Raw genomic sequence first — 20,286 nt, forward strand, 5'->3', positions numbered from 1 at the left:
TTTTGAAAAGGGGTGTTTCAAACTATGGCAGGATGATTTTAAATATTGTGGGTCTTGAGAACGAAATGCTTTATATGGGGGCGGTGTGATCAGGCATAATTGGCCTTTCAATAATGCTGAATATGGACTGTAAATCATGGTATTGATTTAATACTGACATTTACAGAGCCTGCTTTTATGGGATGAAATCCTTTATAGGTTTTCACATAATATTCAGACATTAATAAAAGTAAAATTTTTGGTTTCCATCAGCCAGTAATATTATTGTAGAAGTACATTATCTGCATTACTCATGAGGATTTTAATTTTGCGTGGAAGAGTCAGAGTGATGCAAGTGGAGGGGAAAGGCTTGTGCAGCATGTTTAGCTAGTCATGAGAAGTTTCTGTTCATAATTTTGGAGAACCTTTGCACTCACCTAACAGTCGGGTCTTCTCAATGGAAGTGCCAGATCCATAAATTGCAGAACCTATTGCTGAATGAATTAATGCATTGTTGGGCCAGACAGCCTGTTTGAATGCAACATTATTATTTAATTGTTGGAATGTGCCAGTTTGTCATTCAGTCAAGGTGGTTGACACTCAACTGGGTTTTGGGCTGACTCACTTAGTGAAACAGCTTCAAGAAGGCATCCAGCAGCCCTTTAATGCAACTCGGGATAGACAATAAATGCCAGTGTTGTCAATTCACATCCCAGGAATGAATTTTTAAAAAATTGTTTAACTTGGCTTGCAGCTGGAACTTTAACATCTGATTTCTGAGTAGGGTTGTCTTAAAGGAAAGTGGATTGAGAGGGAACATGATCCAGGTCTTTGCAGTGTTGGACAGGAGAGATACTTTCTCTGGAATTAGGATATTTAATTTGGACTGAGAACAGAAAAATAAAGGAAACTGGTTCTGAGAAGACTAGAGATGACCATAGTGGTATTGAGATGATAAATTGTTGTTGGCAGATAGAGTAGATTCCCAGCCAGTGTAATTGACACTTGGTCAAGAAGACAGTTGGCAAGTCAAGGCTTTTGGGGTAAATGTAGATGGAGGCCAACAAATAATTCATGAAACTTTGTTGTCTCTAAGCTGCACAGACAAAGTAAACGTTGGCCATGCAAAGGAACGGTCCGGTCTGCAGAGTGAGGATATGGGGATGAACAGTTACTGTGGAATCCTGCTTGATTAAAACTGAGAAATTATGCAGTATTTTTACTTTGGAGGTTACATGAGCAGAATAATTGGACCCAAATCTATGTGCCTTGCAAAAAAAAGTCAATAGAGAAATATCAAAAACCTATTGAGGGTGGCATGGTGGTGCAGTGGTTAGCACTGCTGCCTCACGGCATCGAGAACCAGGGTGCAGTCCCGGCCCCGGGTCACTGTCCGTATGGAGTTTGCACATTCTCCCCGTGTCTGCGTGGGTCTCATCCCCAAAGATGTGCAGGGTAGGTGGTGTGGTGGTATGATTTGCATAGCTGTCTGCCATTGGTGCAGAACACTGGCTTACCATTGGCCCTGGTCGGTCATGTGCCTTTCGACCGATTGGTTGAGACCAGTCATGTGACGGCTCCCCGATTGGTCGAGAGGCTGAGTTAACCCCGCCTCAGAGCGAGGTATAAATACCCAGAACGCCCGGCGGTCGTCCATTTACTGTAGTCGACCGCAGGGCTAACTTCTAGCTTATTAAAGCCTAACTTTTGTACAGCACTCGTCTCGCGTTCGATTGATGGCTCATCAGGTGGATTGGCCATGCTAAATTGACCCTATAAATGGAAAAAAAAATGAATTGGGTACTCAAATTGTTTTTTAAAAAAATGTTGATGTTTACCATTCATCCCTCACCAAGCTATTCAAACAACTACAGCACTGGTAGTTATCTACTCTACATCGGCAACAAACAGCAGCATTTACTTACGAATATCCTGCTCACAATGGTGTAAAGAAACTCAAATACTTACCTGTGGTTCATAGCTTGACCCCCTGCACATGCGCCAACCAAGAAATGGCCGCACAAGCACAGTTTGGTCAAGGATTGGTCGTGTGCGTCTGTGCAAAGAGAGAGAGAACAGTGTGAAGAGGTAGGTCTTCTGATTTGGAAGGGAGCACCATTGTAAGAATGTGTCCCAGGGAGCAGAACACGGAAGGATACAGGGAGAAGATCCCAAATCAGAGAGGGGGGACAGGTAATTCCAGGTGAAGGAGGAAGATAGGCCCTTGAACCACCGCAGTAAATGCTGGAACATCCACAGTACTGTTAGGAAGGAAGTTCCAGGAAATTGGCCCAGCGACAAGTGAAGGAAGAATGGTATATTTCCAAGTCAGGATGATGTGTGATGTGGGTGGAAACCTGTAGGTGGCACTGTTTCCATGCATCTGCTCCCCTTGTCCGTTTTGGTATCGGAGGTTGCAGATTTGGAAAGTGCCATCAAAAGAGCCTTGGTGGGGTTCTACAGTGCATATTGTAGATGATACACACAGCTGCCATTGTGCGTCGGGGTGGAGGGACTGAATGATGCCCGTGGTGGATGGACTGCCAATCAAGCGGGCTGCTTTGACAGCTTCTGAGCTTTGTTGGAGCTGCACTCATGCAGGGAATTGGAGAGTATTCCATCACATTCCTGACTTGTGCCTTGTAGGTGGTGGGGATTCAGGAATTGAGTTATTATCCACAGAATTCCCATCTTCCAATCTGCTGTTATCGGCACAGTATTTATGTGGTGAGCCTAGTTCAGTTTCTGGTTAATGGTAACTGATGGAACCATCAATTCACCAGACACGTGTTTCCGATATGAATCTAGGCTTTAATAGACTTACTTCAGAGCCAGCCTGTTACCCGTTGATGAACTCTTAGTGAACTCAGGCTGACTCTGGACAAGGGTATTTATACAGCTGCAACAGGGAGGAGTCGTGGGCAGAGCCAAGGGTGGAGCCCAGTACAAGTTCCTGAGTACTCCCAGAGCTACTCCCCCTAGTGGTAGGATAACGCTACTGCGCTTACAAAGACAGTGTGAATTATCATATATATATACATATTACATTCACCACAGTAACCACCCTCTTCCCAGGATGTTTATAGTGGGAGATTCAGTGATGGTAATGCCATCTAAAGTCAAGGGGCGATGGTTGGTTTCTCTCTTGTTGGAGATGGTCATTGCCTGGCACTTGCAAGGGGTGAATTTTACTTCCCACTTACAAACTGTAGTAATCCACGGGAGGCAGGAGTTCCGTCACCACACCAATATTTATTTACAATAACGATATTACAGGAGCAGCTACAAACAGTGCTGCTAGCAGTCCAGTCAACTTAAGACTGCTCATAAAGCCTACACAGGTGATTATATGGGCCCCCTCAATGAGCTATTATTGAGGGAGCTCATACTCCAATTGGCCAACCAATAAAGCCAATTGGAGTTCATTACACAAACCCAAGCCTGCATCTTGTCTAGGTCTTGCTCCATTTGGACATGGACTGTTTCAGTATCTGACGAGTCGTGAACGTTGCTAATCATTGTGTAATCTTGCACAAACATCACCACTTCTGACCTTATGATGGAGGTACGGTCATTAATGAAATAGCTGAAGGTAGTTGGGCTGAGGACACAACCCTGCGATGATTGACCTCCAAAACTATCTTCCTTTTGTGCTAGGTATAACTCCACCAACTGGAGGGTTTTCCTCCTGATTCCCATTGACTTCAGTTTTGCTAGGGGTCCCTGATGCCGCATTGAGTTTCCGTGATGTCAGGGAGGGGCAGTAACTCTAGCTTCACCTCTTGAGTTCAGCTCTTGATCTATGTTTGGACCAAGACTGCAACAAGGGCAGGAGTTGAGTAACACTGGCAGAACCCAAACTGACTGTCAGTAAGCAGATTATTGCTGTGGACGTGCTGTTTGATGGCACAATTGATGACACTTTCCATCATTTTGCTGATGCTTGAGAGTGGACTGAAGAGGCGGTAATTGGCCAGGTGCATTTGATCTGCAGAAATACCTGCGCAATTTGACATGCTGGGTAAATGCCGGTGTTGTAGCTATTCTGCAAGATCGGCTAGGGGTGCGGTTTGTTCTGGAGCACAAGTCTGAGCGGAATGTTGTCAGGTCCCATAGCCTTTGCAGTAGTATCCAGTGCCTTCAGGCGTTTCTTGACAACACCTGGAGTGACTCAAATTGGCTGAAATTTGACATTCGTGACACTGGAGACTTCCTCAGGAGGAGTATCATCCACTTGGCACTTATGGCTGAAAATTGTTGCAAATGCTTTTTCCTCGTCTTTTGCACCAAGGCATAAAGCTTTTCTTCATTGAAAGCGTTTATTGACTTTGTTCAGTCTCATAGTTCTCCTCTCCCCTCCAGTGTCCCAGCTGTCCCCCATTTATAATCTTCTGAGTAAGATCAAATTAACAAAACAGCAAACAGCTACTTAAGAGACACTGTAACAAGAGACAAAAATCTTAAAGGAGATTTATTGAATCAAAACAAAATATGGTTTTGGGGTGCTCACCAGTCTTGGAACATTCTCTCTTTTATGCTCTTTTGAAGAAAACAGTCATCAATAAATGAGACAAAAATGACAGGGATATCAGCCCATGATGGGACACTGCAACAAAAATAGCATGTCAAAAGGAAACTTAACTGATTCAAATTAAAATCTAATTCTTCGGAATGATGATGCACCCTGACCCCCGCGATTCCCATCTTTTCTATGTGCTGAAAGTACTTTACACCACAGCTGATGTTAATGCTGAGCAAGTCAGATCTCATCTACAAATCTGTCTCGGATGATCGGAATTTTTTAAAATTGGAGAAAAGAGGAGAGAAAACTACCGAACACAAAAGCACAGGACTCCAATGATAACTTTTAAAATGTGAAGATTTAAAATGTAGATTAAAAGAAAGCACAGTGGCCCAGTGGTTTGCACTGGTGCCTCACAACGGCAGGGTCCCGGGTTCGATTCCAATATTGGGCGACTGTCTGTGTGACTTTTGCATGTTCTCCCTATGTCTGCGTGGGTTTCTTCCATGTGCTCCGATTTCCTCCCACAGTTCAAAGATGTGTGCAGGTTAGTGGATTGACCATGCTAAATTGTCCCTTAGTGTCCAAAGCTGTGCAGGTTAGGTGGGGTTACAGGTGATAGGACAGGGGAGTAGGCTTAGGTATGGTACTCTTTCAGAGGGTTAGTGCAGGTTTGATGGCCCGAATGGCCTCCTTCTGCACAGTAGGAATTCTATTCTATGGTTTCTATTCTATTCTATTCTAAAGATGAAACTTAAACGCACAAGAAAAAAGGTACACATTTGGAAAGATGCCTCAAAAATAACCCCCAAAATGCTTTATCAAAGGTCTTCAATAAAACTATCTTTTTTGCACAAGGTCTTATAGATTCAACATAAAATCTAGTAAGTATTACACAAACTGAGAAATTGCTTTCACTTCAAACAGAAGGACAATCCGTAACTTCCCAGAATAAGTCCTCGCTGATACGGTTCTTCCAAAGGGTGATTAGAAAAAAAGTTTCTCAGGGTAAATGTTCTCCTGGTGCAGCTTCACAGCTTTCACAGCTTTTCAGCTCCATGACACAGGAGTTGGGTTTCAGTGGGCCATTCCCCCGCTCCTCCCATCCTGAAGCGACTAACTCCAGCTGAAAACCGTTTTCATAAATACCTTTTTACCACTTTCATCTCAGTTCTGCATTGCCGTTAAATATCCCTTTGAATAAATATTAAAACCTTCCTATTTCACTTCCATTTTGGGTCAATAAAATATAAAACACCTGTCCCGTTTACCTGCAAATCTCCTGTAAAATGCAAATGTTCTTTTTGATCTGTGAACTCCTTTGAACTGCAACAGCTACAAATCAATTTCAAAACCTATCCCCCAATGCAAATTTCAGATCTGCTCTGTTTCCTTGTAAGTTAAGACTCACCATAAGGCCTCAATATAAAATGCAAGAAGATGAGACCTTTAGTCTTTCATCCCTTAGATTCTGCAGACAATCTGACTCCAACAATCTCATCTTTGATTAATCCACACAGACACAGTTTACTGTTACCTACACAGAATATATACATATTGGCAGAAAAATATACACATACCATATAGTATCTTAACAACACAAGTAACATACCATTAACAAGGTTAAAGGAGGAAAAAGAGCAGAGTAGTAAGATTAGAAAATGGGATGTGGCATGGTGATAAAGCCAATGGCTGTAGTTGTTTTGCGGGTTGGCGTATGGTAGATATCCAGGCCAAGATATTTCAATGAGGCAAGGTATCGCCACCATGTACAGCTGCTTTGATGTGCCTTTCACAGAGGCTTCACAGAAGCAGGGACAGTCGGAGGGCAGAGGAGCAGTGATGGATTGACGTCGGAGGAATAAGAGGCAAAGCAGCCGAGAGAGGAGTGCCCTGATTAGGCGGCAGAAATGGGTGAAGATAGGAGAGAAATGTCAAGTGGAGTCAAGAAATGGGAAAAGGTGAAAGAAAGTGAGGAAATCATTCACAAAATGGGTGTTTGACTTCTTGTCAAATTAAATCGACCGTTTGAAACATTTGTTGACTCATCATAATCACAGGGATGTCTTCTTCGTTGGTTACATTTGAAACTTCATGCTGCTGTGATCCTCTGATGAAAGCTCTGTGATAATTTCTCATGTCTATTTTCAGTGAGGAGAAAAGCTGCGCTGAAACACCAGGTCATTTTACCAGAGACGGCGCATGTCAGTCAGTGGATAGTTCAGCAAAAGAGTGCATTGTGCACCCGTTTGCAAATGTGCATATTGTAAAGGTCTGAGTTTATTATCAACTGTCAGAACAGTTCAACTGAGATTCCTTTTCATTGCAGTTTATGCTTGTGGTTGCTTCTGACAAATAGCCCGAGGTAAAAAAAAACTAAAATAGCTGCAATTTATTTGTCTCTTGACAATGCTTAAAATTAACAAGATACTTACAAATTTTCTTCAGTTGGTTATTAAATTAAATTAAATCAAATTAAATTAAATTAAATTAAATTAATGACCAATTTGCTGCGAATCCAGTTATTGGAATAAGAGCTGGAACTCTGAAAATTTCTGATATTTATTTGATTCCTATTCTCTTTCATTTTTTACCTCTTTAGAAGCTTTTTTTTATTGTTGTCTTAGGTATCCAAATGGTGGAAATCTGGAATTCTGGAATTTTCTTTCCAAAAACCCCAGGGTGCTCGGTAAATTGAAATTTTCAAGATCAAAATTAACGGATAATTATTCATGGGGGTGTTGCAGGGAATTTGGAGTAAGGGTGTTTTAATAGAGTTGAGGTGCAGGTTATTTTGAGATTACATTCCCTCATGAGGAAATAGTTGTTCACGTAGTTAAATCAATTTATGATGTTAAAGAACTCTCTCCTTGAAACTGTCCACCTTCTGCTGTTGCAAACCTTTTGGAAGGATGCAAATCTAATTTGCATGAATGTGAACCCATTAACATGTACTTAGCGTGGTTAACATCGAATCTTCCCACCCACCAGACCTGACATCACGCTGGCGTGAATTGCGACAGCTTTTTAAAAACGGGAACCAGGCGCCATGACCTCCAAGAGAAAGGAACAAGGTGAGCACCACTGTCTCCAGTGAGCGTACCGACTGAGGTTATTCACGAAGGCCCCGCTTTCTCAACCTGGCTTTAGTGGGATCTTCTGGACCCGCTGCTATCAATGGGGTTTCCAGTTGTATGCACTCCCCCCGATTGAAGGAAACACCAAACAATTATAGGCCAGTTAGTCTTACGTCAGTGGTGTACAAATTAGTTGATTGATTGATATTTATTGTCACATGTACAGTGAAAAGTATTTTTCTGTGGCCAAGGGGACGTACACAGTACGTACATAATAGTCAAAAGAATAATCGACAGAGTACATTGACAGTGGTGCATCAACAAATAGTGATTGGTTACAGTGTGTAGCAAGGCCAAACAAGAGAGTCGTGAATAGTATCCTTACAGGCAAAAGATCAGTCTGAGGGGGAGTTGTTGAGGAGTCTAGTAGCTGTGGGGAAGAAGCTGTTCCTGTGCCTGGATGTGCGGGTCTTCAGACTTCTGTAATTTTTGCCTGATGGAAGGTTCTGGAAGAGGGCAAAGTCTGAGTATGAGGGGTCTCTGACAGTGCTGCCTGCCTTCCTGAGGCAGCGGGAGGATTAGACAGAATCAATATGGGGGTGGCAAGCTTGTTTGATCCGTTGGGCTCAGATCACCACACTCTGTAGTTTCTTGCAATCTTGGGCCGACCAGTTGCCATACCAGGCTGTGATGCAGCTGGATAGGATGCTCTCTATTGCACATCTGTAGCAGTTTGTGAGAGTCGATGCAGACATGCCGAATTTCTTTAGCGTAGGAAATCAAGACGTTGTTGGGCTTCCTTGACTGTTGCATCACCGTGAGTGGACCAGGACCAGTGGTGATGGTGACCCCCAGGAACTTAAAGCTATCAACCATCTCCACATCGGAGCCATTGATGTAGAATCAATCCTGAGAAATAGGATTATCTGTCACATAGAAAGGCATGGACTAGTCAACGATAGTCAGCATGGATTTGTTCAAGGAAGGTCTTGCCTCACAAATTTGATTGAATTCTTTGATGAAGTGACAAGAAGGGTTGATGAAGGTAGTGCGGTGGATGTTGTATGCATGGATTTTAGCAAGGCGTTTTACAAGGTCAAATGGCAGATTGGTCAATAAAGTAAAAGTACATGGGATACAGGGCAAAGTGGATAAACAGTTGATTTGGTAACAGGAAACAAAGGGTAATGGTCGACGGCTGTCCTTGCAAATGGAAAGTTGTTTCAAGTGGTGTTCCACAGGGTTCGGTGTTGGGACCCTTCCTGTTGTCTTATATATTGACGATTGGGACGTGAATGTGGGGGCACGATTGGGAAATTTCCAGATGACAGTGTAGAGGATAGCTATGATCTCCAAATTAGATAGCTGGGTTGGTGTATAGAATAGAATAGAACAGTACAGCACAGAACAGGCCCTTTGGCCCTCGATGTTGTGCCGAGCAATGATCACCCTACTCAAACCCACGTATCCACCCTATACCCGTAACCCAACAACCCCCCCTTAACCTTACTTTTAGGACACTACGGGCAATTTAGCATGGCCAATCCACCTAACCCGCACATCTTTGGACTGTGGGAGGAAACCGGAGCACCCGGAGGAAACCCACGCACACACGGGGAGGACGTGCAGACTCCGCACAGACAGTGTCCCAGCCGGGAACCGAACCTGGGACCCTGGAGCTGTGAAGCATTTATGCTAACCACCATGCTACCGTGCTGCCCCGTGCTGTGTAGTGGGCGATAAAGTGACAGATGGAATTTAACAAAGAGGAGCATGACGCCATGTATTTGGGGAGGTTGAATAGTTGTAGGGAGTACACAATATACTAAGAGAGGAGATGAAGTGAGAGATCTTGGAATACAAGTACACAGAACTCTAAAGTCAGCAAGGTTATAAATTGACAAGGTTGTAAAGCAAGCATATGGAATGTTCTTCTTCATTGACAGAGATATATAATATAAAAGTAAGGATATAATGTTGGAATTGTATAACCATGATGTGGAGATGCCGGCGTTGGACTGGGGTGAGCACAGTAAGAAGTCTTACAACACCAGGTTAAAGTCCAACAGGTTTGTTTCAAACACGAGCTTTCGGAGCACGGCTCCTTCTTCAGGTGAATGGAAAGGCTTGTTCCAGAAATGTTTATATAGACACAGTCAGAGATGCCCCGGAATGCGAGCACCTGCAGGCAATCAAATCATCAAAGATGCAGAGAGAGAGGTAACTCCAGGTTAAAGAGGTGTGAATTGTCCCAAGCCAGTTCAGTCGGTAGGCCTCTGCAAGTCCAGGCTTGTTGGTGGGGGCCGAATGTAATGCGACATGAATCCCAGATCCCGGTTGAGTCCGCATTCATGCGTGCGGAACTTAGCTATAAGTTTTTGCTCAGCAATTTTGCGTTGTCGCGTCTCCTGAAGGCCTCCTTGTAGAATGCTGACCCGGAGATCAGAGGCTGAATGTCCTTGACTGCTGAAGTGTTCCCCAACTGGAAGGGAACAGTCCTGCCTGTTGATAGTCGCACGATGCCCGTTTATTCGTTGTCGCAGTGTCTGCATGGTCTCGCCAATGTACCACGCTTCGGGACATCCTTTCCTGCAGCGTATGAGGTAGACTACATTGGTCGAGTCGCACGAGTATGCGCCGCGTACCTGGTGGGTGGTGTTTCCACGTGTAATGGTGGTGTCCATGTCGATGATCTGGCATGTCTTGCAGAGATTACCCTGGCAGGGTTTTGTGGTGTTGTGGTTGCTGTTCTGAAGGCTGGGTAATTTGCTGCAAACAATGGTTTGTTTGAGGTTGCGCGGTTGTTTGAAGGCCAGTAGTGGGGGTGTGGGGATGACCTTGGCAAGATGTCCATCCTCGCTGATGATGTGTTGGAGGCTGCGAAGAAGATGTCGTAGTTTCTCCGCCCCAGGAAAGTACTGGACGACGAAGGGTACTCTGTCAGTGGTGTCCCGTGTTTGTCTTCTGAGGAGGTCGGTGCGGTTTTTTTGCTGTGGCGCGGTGGAACTGTCGATCAATGAGTCGAGCGCCATATCCTGTTCGTACGAGGGCATCTTTCAGCATCTGTAGGTGTCTGTTGCGCTCCTCCTTGTCTGAGCAGATCCTGTGTATACGGAGGGCTTGTCCATAGGGGATGGCTTCTTTAATGTGTTTCGGTTTCGGAATTGTATAAAACACTGGTGAGACCACAACTGGAGTATTGTGTGAAGGTCTAGTCACCACATTCCAGGATGGACATAATACTCTGGTGAGAGTGCGGAGGAAGTTTACAAAAATGTTGCCAGGACTAGAAAAGTGTTGCTACGGAGAGATTGAATAGGGTGGGGTTATTTTCCTGTGAACAAGAAGGCTGAGGAGTGACTTAATTGAGGTTTACAAAATTATGTGGGGGGAGAGTTGGAGTGGACAGGATAAAATTGTTTCCCTTGATGGAGAATTCTAGAACCAGGAGACATAGATTCAAGGCAAGTGGCAGAAGGTGTTGAGGGGTCACGAGGAATAACTTGTTTTATGCAGAGGGTAGTGGGAGTCTGGAATTCGCTGCCCCAGTTGGTGGTGGAGGCAGAGACCATAAACTCTTTTGAAAACTACCTGGGTCTGCACCTCAAGTGCTGTAAGATACAGGATTGTGGACTGGGTGCAGGAAGGTGGGATGTGAAAGTGACTTCGGGCTGGCATGGATGAGATGGCCTCCTGTGCTGTAACTTTTTTATGGTTCTAACTACTGAGCCTTGCAAATATTAAAAATTTCTTTTCATGAATAGATCCAGCTATTTTTTGCAACTTACCACTGACTCTGGTTCCAACACTCTTTCAGCCATCAAATTCTAGATCATAACAATTTGCTGCATAAAATAAATTCTCCATCTCCTGCAAGGACAAGGTACTGAGAATTCTGGAACTCTGAAATCGAAAGAGAAAATGCTGTAAATACTCAACAAGTCAGGTAACGTCTATGAAGAGACAGCGCATAGTTAATGCGTTATGTATTTATGTAATGCATCCCTGCTAGTGGAACGTCATGTGGTCTCTCGTAACGCCAGCAGAGTGTTTGCATGGGCTTTAGTTCTCCATCTTAGTATTGTATGAGCAAAACTTTCTGAATAAATCTAGCATTATGTTTGGAAGATACTCCAGTGTGTGGCACCTCCGTACCTTTCCTCTTTGCTGCACAGTGAGATCATAACAAAAGAGAACACTGGCGACGAGGATCGAGGCAAGAGAAAAGTGACGACAAGGATTGAGACAAGAGAAAATTGGTGAGGCACTAAAATTGTCGACAAAGAAAGTGAAAATTGCAATGAGAGTGGAGGAGAAGATTGTCGGGACTGGATTCAAACGTTGAAATGAAATGAAAATCGCTTATTGTCACAAGTAGGCTTCAAATGAAGTTACTGTGAAAAGCCCCTCGTCGCCACATCCTGGTGTTCAGGGAGGCTGGGACGGGAATTGAATCCGCGCTGTTGGCCTGCTATTTAGCCTTGTGCTAAACCAGCCCCGTTGATGGAAGGAATGCCGATGCAGAAAAGTTTGAAAACTAAACGAAGCACAACCATGAATAAGCAGAACAAATGTTTCAAAAACTTGCTTGCCGTTGGAAATGGGTAGACTTTAGGTTGCGGGGACTGCACACAGAGAGAAACGGGCTCCGATACGGGGATTCAAATGTCTTTCTGATTCTGTGGGAGCTGCTATTCAAATAAGACAAACCAAAGTCCAGGTAAAAGAAAAAAAAATATTATTTTGCATTGTGGATAAGGAGACCTTTGTGTTTCATATATAAAAAAGAAACAAAAGGGAGGAAGGTTGAAGAATGGAGTCGGTATTTGAAATGGCGGGAAAAGGTGACGCCCTGCATGCATTTTGATGACGACGATGAGAATTGGAACTCCCATGAACAGAAATTTCAACTTTATCTCGTAGCTACTCAAACATCGGAGGACCTAAAGGTTGCAACATTTCTCAGTTCAGTAGGGTGTAAAACATTTTTGCTACTGAAAAAAGTCCTTCCAGCAAAGCCAGAAGATAAGACCTACAAAGAATTGATGATGATTTTAGAAGGGCTTTCTCATCAATACCATTTCTAATTGAAGAAAGGTTTCAGTTCCCGTAGCCAGGATGAAAGTGAAAGCATCTTACAATTCTTGGCAACTTTAAGAATGTTCGCAAAATACCTTGAGTTTGGTCCAACACTAGATGGGCTGGTATGTGGACACCACTACAAAGCTATTCTGAGGAAGCTGCTCACTTTAAGCGACTTAACTCTCAAATCAGTTATAAAAATTTCCACGTCAATGGAGCTAGCCGCAAAAGAGGCTCACAGATAGGAGCTGGAGTGAAGGTTCACAATGTGGAGACTGCCAAAAACAAGTGTGCAAGTTTACAACCATGTAATCGGTGTGCACAAGTCGGACATTCAGCAGGGGAATGCTGGAGTAGAGAAAATAAGTGCAAGAACTATGGCAAAAAGAGCCATATTGCCAAAGCATGTTGGTCACGGAAAACTTCACCAACATCTAAGATGTGTAAGGGGAAGAAAATATTTTAGCCTACAAGCTGATAGACTAAGTTCAAGACCTCTTGGCATACGATGCACCTGAACAATTTCAAGAGTTGAAATGAGGCATCTTGTCAGTACAGGCCGATCAACAACGTTTCTGGGCATTCCCAAAACTTCATGATAACAAAGTCAAAATGGACGTGGTTATGAGTGTGATTGTATCTCTGATACCAGAGACAATCTATAACCAGATGATAGAACACTTTCCATTAAAAACCATCAAATGTTATCCTATGGACGTACACAAAAGAGGTTGTACCACTGAAAGGATGCATTATGGACCCCCCTTCACCTCCCCTATCATAGGCTTGGCCCCCTCAGGCCCGGACACTTGGCAGTGCCAACCTGGTACCTGGGCAGCACCCATGACACGTGCCAGAGTGCCAGGTTGGCATTGCCAGGGTGACCAGGTGCCAAGGGGAGTGCGAGGGTACTGCCCTGCCCTAACCCCAACCACCCAGAGAGTTCCAATGCCCTCAGAGACCCCAGGAGTGGCCATCACTCCGCTTGCGGAGACGAGTACTAATAGGCAGAGCGGCCGCTGAATCACAGGAGCCGGGAAAATGCTGCCTCAAACTTGCCGCGCATATTTAAATGAGCCTAATCGCTCATTTAAATATAATTACCATGCCAGGCGTCATGCGTCGAGTGCTTCGTGCCCATTTTGGGCCTCACCCGCAATGCTTCCAGTGCAACAGGATTGGTGCCTGCTGCAACGCGGTGCAAAAATAGCGCACAAAATATTTGCAAGACCAGAGCAAGTCATCATTGAAAATGGAATTCAGTTCACTTCCAAGGAGTTTGAAGACTACTTCAAAGGAAATGGTATATGGCACATAAAGTCAACAAATGGATTGGCCAAGCATTTAGTACAGCCACTTAAACACTCAATTAAAGCATCAAAAGATCAAGACACATTGTCAAGACGAGTGAATATCTTCTCAATATCATACTACAACACTGCACACGCAACGACACAGAGTTCACCAGCAATGCTGATTTTGAAAAGGGAGATAAGAGCAAAGTTTAACCTTTCGATACCACCTGATACTTCAGAGATTATCAAACAACGACAAAAAGCACAGACTGCTAGGAGGCAACAAAACTCTAAAAAAGAGAGCATTCACTGAAGGAAAAGTGAGTGCCAGCAAGGAGCTCCGGAGCTACGCTGCCAACGGGAAATTGGAACCTGCAGTTATCATAGCAAAAACAGGCCCAATGCCATTCATTGTCCAGACGGATGTGTGGTGATAACCACTGTAGATATGCATACTTGCAGTAGGGGGATGTATGGCTGTACCTGTAATACAGGTTCCTCCGGTAAGCCCCTGCCGGCTAGCTCCGCCCACAGGGAGCTTGTGTACAAATATGCGTGCGAGTCACTCAGACTCTAGTCTTCAGTTGCAGCCGGAGGAATAGCATCACACAGCAATAAAGCCACGATTGAACTTGTCTCTCGTCTTTGACTGCAATTGTTAGCGCCACAATTTATTGCTGTGTGATTTTCCGGACATCAGAATCAAGCCTGACCGTCTGCAGCTGGATCCGCAGTCGCCTCACACCAGGAAAGACTTTGTTCACTGTTTTGCAGTTTTTGAGGCCTACATCTCTTCAGCGGACCCTCCCCCGACGGAGGCTCAGAAAAAGCAACTCCTGTACTCAAGACTTTGCTCCAGTGTCTTTCCGCTAATTCGAGATGCAACTGACTACACCACAGCTATGGAACATAGAACATAGAACGATACAGCGCAGTACAGGCCCTTCGGCCCTCGATGTTGCACCGACATGGAAAAAAACTAAAGGCCATCTAACCTACACTATGCCCTTATCATCCATATGCTTATCCAATAAACTTTTAAATGCCCTCAATGTTGGCGAGTTCACTACTGTTGCAGGTAGGGCATTCCACGGCCTCACCACTCTTTGCGTAAAAAACCCACCTCTGACCTCTGTCCTATATCTATTACCCCTCAATTTAAGGCTATGTCCCCTCGTGCTAGCCACCTCCATCCGCGGGAGAAGGCTCTCGCTGTCCACCCTATCTAACCCTCTTATCATTTTGTATGCCTCTATTAAGTCACCTCTTAACCTTCTTCTCTCTAACGAAAACAACCTCAAGTCCATCAGCCTTTCCTCATAAGATTTTCCCTCCATACCAGGCAACATCCTGGTAAATCTCCTCTGCACCCGTTCCAAGGCTTCCACGTCCTTCCTATAATGAGGCGACCAGAACTGTACGCAATACTCCAAATGCGGCCGTACTAGAGTTTTGTACAACTGCAACATGACCTCATGGCTCCGGAACTCAATCCCTCTACCAATAAAGGCCAACACACCATAGGCCTTCTTCACAACCCTATCAACCTGGGTGGCAACTTTCAGGGATCTATGTACATGGACACCGAGATCCCTCTGCTCATCCACACTACCAAGAATTTTACCATTAGCCAAATATTCCGCATTTCTGTTATTCTTTCCAAAGTGAATCACCTCACACTTCTCCACATTAAACTCCATTTGCCACCTCTCAGCCCAGCTCTGCAGCTTATCTATGTCCCTCTGTAACCTGCAACATCCTTCCGCACTGTCTACAACTCCACCGACTTTAGTGTCGTCTGCAAATTTACTCACCCATCCTTCTGCGCCCTCCTCTAGGTCATTTATAAAAATGACAAACAGCAACGGCCCCAGAACAGATCCTTGTGGTACGCCACTCGTAACTGAACTCCATTCTGAACATTTCCCATCAACTACCACTCTCTGTCTTCTTTCAACTAGCCAATTTCTGATCCACATCTCTAAATCACCCTCAATCCCCAGCCTCCGTATTTTCTGCAATAGCCGACCGTGGGGAACCTTATCAAATGCTTTACTGAAATCCATATACACCACATCAACTGCTCTACCCTCGTCTACCTGTTCAGTCACCTTCTCAAAGAACTCGATAAGGTTTGTGAGGCATGACCTACCCTTCACAAAACCATGCTGACTATCCCTAATCATATTATTCCTATCTAGATGATTATAAATCGTATCTTTTATAATCCTCTCCAAGACCTTACCCACCACAGACGTTAGGCTCACCGGCCTATAGTTACCGGGGTTATCTCTACTCCCCTTCTTGAACAAAGGGACCACATTTGCTATCCTCCAGTCCTCTGGCACTATTCCTGTAGCCAATGATGACCTAAAAATCAAAGCCAAAGGCTCAGCAATCTCTTCCCTGGCTTCCCAGAGAATCCTAGGATAAATCCCATCCGGCCCCGGGGACTTATCTATTTTCACCTTGTCCAGAATTGCCAACACTTCTTCCCTACGCACCTCAATGCCATCTATTCTAATAGCCTGGGTCTCAGCATTCTCCTCCACAATATTATCTTTTTCTTGAGTGAATACTGACGAAAAGTATTCATTTAGTATCTCGCTTATCTCCTCAGCCTCCACACACAACTTCCCACCACTGTCCTTGACTGGCCCTACTCTTACCCTAGTCATTCTTTTATTCCTGACATACCTATAGAAAGCTTTTGGGTTTTCCTTGATCCTACCTGCCAAAGACTTCTCATGTCCCCTCCTTGCTCGTCTCAGCTCTCTCTTTAGATCCTTCCTCGCTTCCTTGTAACTATCAAGCGCCCCAACTGAAACTTCACGCCTCATCTTCACATAGGCCTCCTTCTTCCACTTAACAAGAGATTCCACTTCTTTGGTAAACCATGGTTCCCTCGCTCGACCCCTTCCTCCCTGCCTGACTGGTACGTACTTATCAAGAACATGCAATAGCTGTTCCTTGAACAAGCTCCACATATCCAGTGTGCCCAACCCTTGCAGCCTACTTCTCCAACCAACACATCCTAAGTCATGTCTAATGGCATCATAATTACCCTTCCCCCAGCTATAACTCTTGCCCTGCGGGGTATACTTATCCCTTTCCATCACTAACGTAAAGGTCACCGAATTGTGGTCACTGTTTCCAAAGTGCTCACCTACCTCCAGATCTAACACCTGGCCTGGTTCATTACCCAAAACCAAATCCAATGTGGCCTCGCCTCTTGTTGGCCTGTCAACATATTGTGTCAGGAAACCCTCCTGCACACATTGTACAAAGAATGACCCATCTAATGTACTCGAACTATATCTTTTCCAGTCAATATTTGGAAAGTTAAAGTCTCCCATAACAACTACCCTGTTACTTTCGCTCTTTTCCAGAATCATCTTCGCCATCCTTTCCTCTACATCCCTAGAACTATTAGGTGGCCTATAGAAAACTCCCAACAGGGTGACCTCTCCTTTCCTGTTTCTAACCTCAGCCCATACTACCTCAGAAGAAGAGTCCCCATCTAGCATCCTTTCCGCCACCGTAATACTGTCCTTGACTAGCAGCGCCACACCTCCCCCTCTTTTGCCCCCTTCTCTGAGCTTACTAAAACACCTAAACCCCGGAACCTGCAACAACCATTCCTGTCCCTGCTCTATCCATGTCTCTGAAATGGCCACAACATCGAAGTCCCAGGTACCAACCCATGCTGCCAGTTCCCCTACCTTATTTCGTATACTCCTGGCATTGAAGTAGACACACTTCAAACCACCTACCTGAACACTGGCACCCTCTTGCGAAGTCAAATCTGTGCTCCTGACCTCTATACTCTCAATCTCCCGTACCCCAAAACTACAATCCAGGTTCCCATGCCCCTGCTGAATTAGTTTAAACCCCCCCAAAGAGCACTAACAAATCTCCCCCCCAGGATATTGGTGCCCCTCAGGTTCAGATGTAGACCATCCTGTCTATAGAGGTCCCACCTTCCCCTGCTCAAGGAGAACTATGCACCATCGGCGAACACCCTGTTTGCGAGGCATCAACTCTCTACCCGCGTCCAGCAGCCGGGTGAGTCGATTGAGGACTTCTGGAGGGCCCTTATACCTCTGGTACGAGACTGCGATTGCCGGGCCCTCACAGCCACGGAACACTCTGACTTATTCATGCGCAATGCCTTCGTTACAGGCATTGCATCGGACCCCATCTGGCAACGACTGCTGGAAGGGGCCGCCCTCGACCTCGCGGCCACAAAGACTATGGCGCTTTCCATGACGATTGCCTCCCGTAGTGTGCGAACCTACTCCGCTTGCCGCTCGGCCCACCCGTCGTACCCTTCGTGGACCCCGCAAACAGCCCCCCAGACCCACCCGTCCTACCCCTCGTGGACCCCGCAACCAGCCCCCCCAGCAGCCGCCCCCGCGCACTATGCCTGCACTGCTCACCGCACCGCACCCCCTGGGGGTCCCCACTGTTACTTCTGCGGTCATCAGAAGCACCCCCGCCAACGCTGCCCGGCCCGCACCGCGACCTGCAAAGCTTGTGGCAAGAAAGGCCACTTTGCAGCGGTGTGTCAGTCCCGGACGATTGCCGCTATCGCGCCCCCGTTCCCCTCGCCTCAGCCGATCGCACAATGGGCCCTGCCGTCCGCTTCCCCTGACCCCAAATGCGGTCAGTGGGCGCCGCCCCGCCACGTGCGCTCCATGGACGCCGCCATCTTCATCCCCCACCGCCATGTGCGTTCCATGGGCGCCGCCATTTTGTCCCGACCCCACAACGTGCGCTCCATGGGAGCCGCCATTTTGTCCGCCGACATCTTCTCCCACACAGGTACTCCAGGCGCCGCCATTTTGTCCTCCCGGGACGGGGCCATGGGACACGGGTCGCTACCGCTCCTCGTCGGACTCATCTGACTCGACTACTGATCGCCCGCTACTCGCCTCCGTTACGCTCGACCAGTCACGTCCTCGCAACCTGGCACCCTCTTCCACATCGGTGCTGGTCAACGGCCACGTGACCTCCTGCCTCATCGACTCCGGGAGCACCGAGAGCTTCGTCCACGGTAAGGCACTATTCCCTTCCGTCCATCCCGCCAACCGGCAGATCTCTCTCGCCTCCGGTTCTCACTCTGTCCCGATCCGTGGTTTCTGCCTGGTTAAACTCACTGTACAGGGCGTGGAATTCGACCGTTTCCGTCTGTACATTCTCCCCAACCTCTGCGCGTCACTCTTACTAGGCCTGGATTTCCAGTGCAATCTCCAGAACCTCACCCTCAAATTCGGCGGACCCCTACCTCCCCTCACCGTTTGCGGCCTCACGACCCTCAAGGTCGAGCCTCCCTCAGTCTTTGCCAATCTGACCGCAGATTGCAAGCCCGTCGCCACCAGGAGCAGACGGTACAGCACCCAGGACAAGGCCTTCATCAGGTCCGAAGTCCAGCGGCTGCTTCGGGAGGGTATCATAGAGGCCAGCAACAGCCCTTGGAGCGCCCAGGTGGTAGTGGTTAAGACCGGGGAGAAGCACAGGATGGTCGTGGACTACAGCCAGACCATCAACCGGTACACGCAGCTCGATGCGTACCCCCTCCCCAGCATTTCTGATATGGTCAATCAGATTGCACAGTAACGGGTCTTCTCTACTATTGACCAGAAATCTGCCTACCACCAGCTCCCCATCCGTAAATCGGACCATCCCTACACTGCCTTCGAGGCAGATGGTCATCTGTACCAATTTCTTAGGGTCCCCTTCGGCGTCACGAATGGAGTCTCGGTATTTCAACGAGAAATGGACCGAATGGTTGACCGGTACAGACTGCAGGCCACCTTCCCGTACCTTGACAATGTCACCATCTGCGGCCATGACCAGGACGACCATGACGCCAACCTTTCTAAATTCCCCCACACCGCATCTCTTCTTAATCTCACGTTCAACAAGGAGAAGTGCGTGTTCCGCACAGAACGCCTAGCCATCCTCGGCTACGTAGTCCAAAACAGACTATTGGGGCCCGACCCCGACTGCATGCGCCCCCTCATGGAGCTTCCACTCCCCCACTGCCCCAAGGCCCTCAAACGCTGCCTGGGGTTCTTTTCTTATTACGCCCAGTGGGTCCCACGATACGCAGACAAGGCCCGCCCACTTATCCAGTCCACACATTTTCCCCTCTCGGCCGAGGCACAACAGGCCTTCGCCTGCATTCGATCTGACATAGCCAAGGCTGGGATGCACGCAGTAAACGAGACACTGCGTTTCCAAGTAGAAAGCGACGCTTCAGATGTTGCACTTGCCGCCACGCTGAATCAGGCAGGCAGACCCGTGGCATTTTTTTCACACACCCTCC

The 20,286-nt window shown here is 46.4% G+C and overlaps 1 protein-coding gene across 4 annotated transcripts in view; it reads left to right on the top strand.

Moving 5' to 3' along the window:
• Positions 1-20,286, top strand: part of LOC119957425 (phosphatidylethanolamine-binding protein 4) — a 581,902-nt gene that overhangs the window by 223,661 nt on the left and 337,955 nt on the right. The gene's annotated exons all lie outside the window — the stretch shown is intronic.

The sequence above is a fragment of the Scyliorhinus canicula genome, chromosome 26 (assembly GCF_902713615.1).
Source record: "Scyliorhinus canicula chromosome 26, sScyCan1.1, whole genome shotgun sequence".
NCBI lineage: Eukaryota > Metazoa > Chordata > Chondrichthyes > Carcharhiniformes > Scyliorhinidae > Scyliorhinus > Scyliorhinus canicula.